The following is a 6,166-nucleotide window of genomic DNA, read 5'->3' on the forward strand; positions in this document are numbered from 1 at the left end:
ATGGGGAAAAGAGGCGAAAGGCCCGTGAACGGCCAAGGAAAGGACGGCGCCAGCCCGAGTCAGCCAGGGAGACCGGCCGGTGAGGTGAGAATTCTGGCCCCTCTTCGGGTTATCGCTTCTCGGCCTTTTGGCTAAGATCAAGTGTAGTATCTGTTCTTATCAGTTTAATATCTGATACGTCCTCTATCTGGGGACCATATATTAAATTGATTTTTGGAACAGGGAGATGGAATAGGAGCTTGCTCTGTCCACTCCACGCATCAACCTGGTATTGCAGTACCTCCAGGAATGGTGCACCTCCCCACCCGGGGAAACACATGCTGTTGAAAAAAAAGATGCAAAAGGAGCGTTTCACTGGCTTTCTGTAAAGTGGCGCTAATGTCTTTGGGTGTAAATAAAACCAACCTGGCCACTTTTTGGCAGCCGTGTCTTGTTTTATTTATTGATTGATTGATTTATTTAATTATTTATTTCGTTTTAGCCCTACCGCGTTGGTAAGACAGGAAGGAAATAAGGAAGGAAGGGGGGGGGAGAGAGAGAGAGAGAGAGAGAGAGAGAGAGAGAGAGAGAGAGAGAGAGACAGGGGGGGGGGGAGCTGCCTGTGGCAGAACAGAAGAGCTGGACACTGTCCATGCCTTCTCTGGGTAGAAGGAAGAGGCAGAGTCCTTTGCCTTCTTTGCCTGCCCCCGAACGGCCACGAACGGCCGAGCCTTATCTATAGGCCTAAGCTACAGGGCAACAGAGTCCTGGGTAAGCGAGGGCGAGGTGCCGGCCACTTGCTGCCAGGGTGCTGTCCAGGGTGGCCAGGCCTCCCGACCAAGGGGCTGGAGGCAGTGGACAGGAAGGGGAGGGGCATGCAAAAACTAGAAACTGGGCAACGTGGGTATGCTAATGGACGCATAATGAGGCGACTGCTGAGGATTCTGGGAGCCGGAAGTCCCCCGCCCCCGACGCCAGGGCCTCTTTTTCCTTTTGTCACTGGCTGAGCTCTTGCCAAGAGATGTGGAAAAGAGGCGAAAGGCCCGTGAACGGCCAAGGAAAGGACGGCGCCAGCCCGAGTCAGCCAGGGAGACCGGCCGGTGAGGTGAGAATTCTGGCCCCTCTTCGGGTTATCGCTTCTCGGCCTTTTGGCTAAGATCAAGTGTAGTATCTGTTCTTATCAGTTTAATATCTGATACGTCCTCTATCTGGGGACCATATATTAAATTGATTTTTGGAACAGGGAGATGGAATAGGAGCTTGCTCTGTCCACTCCACGCATCAACCTGGTATTGCAGTACCTCCAGGAATGGTGCACCTCCCCACCCGGGGAAACACATGCTGTTGAAAAAAAAGATGCAAAAGGAGTGTTTCACTGGCTTTCTGTAAAGTGGCGCTAATGTCTTTGGGTGTAAATAAAACCAACCTGGCCACTTTTTGGCAGCCGTGTCTTGTTTTATTTATTGATTGATTGATTTATTTAATTATTTATTTCGTTTTAGCCCTACCGCGTTGGTAAGACAGGAAGGAAATAAGGAAGGAAGGGGGAGAGAGAGAGAGAGAGAGAGAGACAGGGGGGGGGGGGGGGAGCTGCCTGTGGCAGAACAGAAGAGCTGGACACTGTCCATGCCTTCTCTGGGTAGAAGGAAGAGGCAGAGTCCTTTGCCTTCTTTGCCTGCCCCCGAACGGCCACGAACGGCCGAGCCTTATCTATAGGCCTAAGCTACAGGGCAACAGAGTCCTTGGTAAGCGAGGGCGAGGTGCCGGCCACTTGCTGCCAGGGTGCTGTCCAGGGTGGCCAGGCCTCCCGACCAAGGGGCTGGAGGCAGTGGACAGGAAGGGGAGGGGCATGCAAAAACTAGAAACTGGGCAACGTGGGTATGCTAATGGACGCATAATGAGGCGACTGCTGAGGATTCTGGGAGCCGGAAGTCCCCCGCCCCCGACGCCAGGGCCTCTTTTTCCTTTTGTCACTGGCTGAGCTCTTGCCAAGAGATGGGGAAAAGAGGCGAAAGGCCCGTGAACGGCCAAGGAAAGGACGGCGCCAGCCCGAGTCAGCCAGGGAGACCGGCCGGTGAGGTGAGAATTCTGGCCCCTCTTCGGGTTATCGCTTCTCGGCCTTTTGGCTAAGATCAAGTGTAGTATCTGTTCTTATCAGTTTAATATCCGATACGTCCTCTATCTGGGGACCATATATTAAATTGATTTTTGGAACAGGGAGATGGAATAGGAGCTTGCTCTGTCCACTCCACGCATCAACCTGGTATTGCAGTATCTCCAGGAATGGTGCACCTCCCCACCCGGGGAAACACATGCTGTTGAAAAAAAAGATGCAAAAGGAGCGTTTCACTGGCTTTCTGTAAAGTGGCGCTAATGTCTTTGGGTGTAAATAAAACCAACCTGGCCACTTTTTGGCAGCCGTGTCTTGTTTTATTTATTGATTGATTGATTTATTTAATTATTTATTTCGTTTTAGCCCTACCGCGTTGGTAAGACAGGAAGGAAATAAGGAAGGAAATAAGGAAGGAAGGAAGGGGGAGGGAGAGAGAGAGAGAGAGAGAGAGACAGGGGGGGGGGGGAGCTGCCTGTGGCAGAACAGAAGAGCTGGACACTGCCTCTTCCTTCTACCCAGAGAAGGCATGGACAGAGTCCTTTGCCTGCCCCCGAACGGCCACGAACGGCCGAGCCTTATCTATAGGCCTAAGCTACAGGGCAACAGAGTCCTGGGTAAGCGAGGGCGAGGTGCCGGCCACTTGCTGCCAGGGTGCTGTCCAGGGTGGCCAGGCCTCCCGACCAAGGGGCTGGAGGCAGTGGACAGGAAGGGGAGGGGCATGCAAAAACTAGAAACTGGGCAACGTGGGTATGCTAATGGACGCATAATGAGGCGACTGCTGAGAATTCTGGGAGCCGGAAGACCCCCGCCCCCGACGCCAGGGCCTCTTTTTCCTTTTGTCACTGGCTGAGCTCTTGCCAAGAGATGGGGAAAAGAGGCGAAAGGCCCGTGAACGGCCAAGGAAAGGACGGCGCCAGCCCGAGTCAGCCAGGGAGACCGGCCGGTGAGGTGAGAATTCTGGCCCCTCTTCGGGTTATCGCTTCTCGGCCTTTTGGCTAAGATCAAGTGTAGCTTGCTGCATTTGGTCTGTCTGGGGCTGGTTGTGGTTGCTGTGGTCTGGGTGTGCTTGGCCTGCGTTTCCCTGGCTTGTCCGGGGCCAGGCTGCGCATAGTCAGCTGCAGTGTCCATAGCTGGAGGAAGCTCTTTCTTTGTTTGCGGCCACTGTCATGGAGACGGGCCTTCGTTCCTTGGCATGTCCGGGGCAAGGCTGATGCTCTGTGGCGGTCGGTAGCGGCAGAGGGGGAGTTCTGTGAAGCGATTTGGGTTTCCAGCATTTGGGGAATTACTTTTGTGTATTTTTCTTGTGCGTTCTTCCCCTCTGTGCCCCGCCGGTGGGGGCTCTCAACCCTTGGCGCCTAGGTGCTGGGGGAGGGGGGTCTTTGCTGGTGGGGGCGCAGGGGGAGAGGGGGGCAGCTTAAGGGAATGTCTGTTGTGTGCATATTGTTTACAGGCACAGGTACAACGGTCTCTCTTTTCTTTTGTTTCTTTCTACCCTAGCTTTCTGACTTTCTTTTAGCCCTTTCCCTTCTAGCCTGCTCCCTTTCTTTTTTGCAGAATGTCGCAGACAAGCCCCAGAGTGGGGGTGAGAAGGCACTTTTGTGTGCGCTTCACGATCAAGCAGGAATTTCTGGTAGGTGAAAAGAAACTAGTAATGTCGAGAGTTGATTTTGTGAAAGTTGTTTTACAAAAGTTGTTACGTATTGAAGCATGTGATTTATTCTGTGTTATAGCACTGCCTGCTGGTAATGGGTGGGATGTCAGTTTTCAATCTGTAGTTTGTTTTAATAATTTCTGGGCTATATATGAGAAGGAACGTGGGCAAAATGAATTGGCTTGCTTTAATGTTGATGGTCTCACTGACGTAAGTTCAAAAATGCTTGTACTTAAAGTTTATAATGAAACTGTAAGTGAACATGATATTTTGATGTGGCTAAAAAGGAATTGCGAAACTGTCCATAATCTTGAAAAAGTGCGTGACGTTTTGGGAATTTGGAATGGGTCATGGAAAATAGCTGTTAAATTGAAAGTAAATCAGACTGGGATGGGAGGTTTGTGCCATCTACCACCTTCCTTTATGTTGGGTGCAAATAGAGTTTTGTTTTTTTACGCTGGTCAACCTAAGTTGTGTAGGAAATGTGGGGGGAGAGATCACATACAGGCGGAATGCAAAAAGCTGATTTGCTCCAATTGTGGACGGGAGGGGCATGTGGCAAAGGAATGTGAAGAAAGAAAGTTGTGTAATTTGTGTGGGAAGGAAGGACACTTGTACCGTGATTGCCCTATGTCTTTTGCGAATAAATTAAAGAAACCACTATGGCCTGTAGAAGGAGTTGGCACCAATGGTACTGCAGGGGGTGAGGTAAGTATTCAGGTAGTAGGGGAAGAAATGGTAAGAGAGGCAAAAGAAAGGCAAAAAGATCAAGGACCCACAGATGGACCAACTAAGGTAAATTGTGAGGAAACTGATAAGGTGAAAGTATGTATCACAAGGAGTCAGGAAAGACTTAGGGACATATTTATACTCAGTTTTGCGTCGAAATTGCGTAAAAAAAAACGACGCAATTTCGGCGCAAACGAACGCCAACTAACGCCATATTTATACTATGGCGTTAGAGGCGAATAGCGCCAAGGTTCCCGGAATGTGCGTCATTTTTTAGCGTGAACCCCTTCCTTGCGTTAATGATATGCAAGGGAGGCGTTCCCGTCTAAAAAATGACTCCCAGGCCTTTACGTGGTATTTATACTCCCGGGCAAAAGAGACGCCCGGGAGTTGGCGTGGCTAAAAACGGCGCATTTGCGCCACTTTTTAACGCCTGCTCAGGGCAGGCGTTAAGGGGCCTGTGGGCTCAAAATGAGCCCACAGGTGCCCTCCCATGCCCCCAGGGACCCCCCCTGCCACCCTTGCCCACCCCAGGAGGACCCCCAAGGATGGAGGGACCCACCCCAGGGACATTCAGGTAAGTTCAGGTAAGTATAATTTTTTATTTTTTATATATTTTTTTGGTGGCATAGGGGGGCCTGATTTGTGCCCCCCTACATGCCACTATGCCCAATGACCATGCCCAGGGGACAGAAGTCCCCTGGGCATGGCCATTGGGCAAGGGGGCATGACTCCTATCTTTACAATGATAGGAGTCATGTTGATGGGGGATGGGCGTCGAAAATAAATGGCGCAAGTCGGGTTAAGACGATTTTTTCGACGTAACCTGACTTGCCCCATTTTAAGACGCCCATGCGCCATTTTCCCCCTACGCCGGCGCTGTCTGGTCTACGTGGTTTTTTCCCACGCAAACCAGGCAGCGCCGGTCTGATTGCGCCGTCTAACGCCATTCCATAAATACGGCGCCCGCATGGCGCTTCAGAATGGCGTTAGACGGCGCAAAACTTTTTGACGCTAAACTGCGTTAGCGCAGTTTAGCGTCAAAAAGTATAAATATGGGCCTTAATGATGATGCTGGTGAAGGCGTGAGTGGTTGTCAGGGGCAAGCAGGGGGACAGAAAGCATTTAGTTCAGGGGACGAAAGTGTGCTGGAGCTGTCAGATAGTGCTTTTGTGCAATTGCCTTCAGGATGTGCAAGGGGAGAACATGAGGATAGTGAGATCACAGTCCAACAAAAGACAAAATTGAAGGGTAAGTTCTGGAGTCCAGTCTCTTCAGATGGAGAAGAGTCCATGGATGACTCTGATAAGTGGGCCATTCCACCAGGACAGGATCCCCTAGAAGTAGGGATGGAGGAAGAAAGGGAAAAGGACAGTGAGGGGGTGACTCAGATTGAGAGACACATAGTGGAAATGGAAGAAAAGTTGGAAGTAGAACGCATGAAGTTGGAGAGAAAGTTGGAGAGAAGGAAGAGTCTGGAGGAAGCTGAAGAACAGGAAACAGCGAAAAAGAAGAAAGTGAAAAACTCATCTGAAGATGCCGTGTTGAAGAACATACAGGATGATGGTAATTCGCAAGGTATGCAGCAGACTGACAAAAGCCAAAGTGGTGGGTATGGGAATGGGAAAAAGAAGGGAGTTGAGGATAGTGGTAAGGTAACTGGGTCAGGGGGTCAGCAACTTTCTGCCCCACAA

General features: G+C 50.8%; 3 non-coding genes across 3 annotated transcripts; all 3 read left to right on the forward strand.

Moving 5' to 3' along the window:
* Positions 1-111: 111 nt before the first annotated feature.
* Positions 112-302, forward strand: LOC138297537 (U2 spliceosomal RNA). Its single transcript, XR_011204136.1, has one exon. It is a non-coding gene; the product is annotated as a U2 spliceosomal RNA (small nuclear RNA).
* An 809-nt stretch (positions 303-1,111) lies between these two features.
* On the forward strand, positions 1,112-1,302 carry LOC138297539 (U2 spliceosomal RNA). Its single transcript, XR_011204138.1, has one exon. It is a non-coding gene; the product is annotated as a U2 spliceosomal RNA (small nuclear RNA).
* Positions 1,303-2,085: 783 nt separating this feature from the next.
* On the forward strand, positions 2,086-2,276 carry LOC138297557 (U2 spliceosomal RNA). The gene has a single exon (XR_011204156.1). It is a non-coding gene; the product is annotated as a U2 spliceosomal RNA (small nuclear RNA).
* Positions 2,277-6,166: the final 3,890 nt, after the last annotated feature.

The sequence above is a fragment of the Pleurodeles waltl genome, chromosome 5 (assembly GCF_031143425.1).
Source record: "Pleurodeles waltl isolate 20211129_DDA chromosome 5, aPleWal1.hap1.20221129, whole genome shotgun sequence".
Classification (NCBI taxonomy): Eukaryota; Metazoa; Chordata; class Amphibia; order Caudata; family Salamandridae; genus Pleurodeles; species Pleurodeles waltl.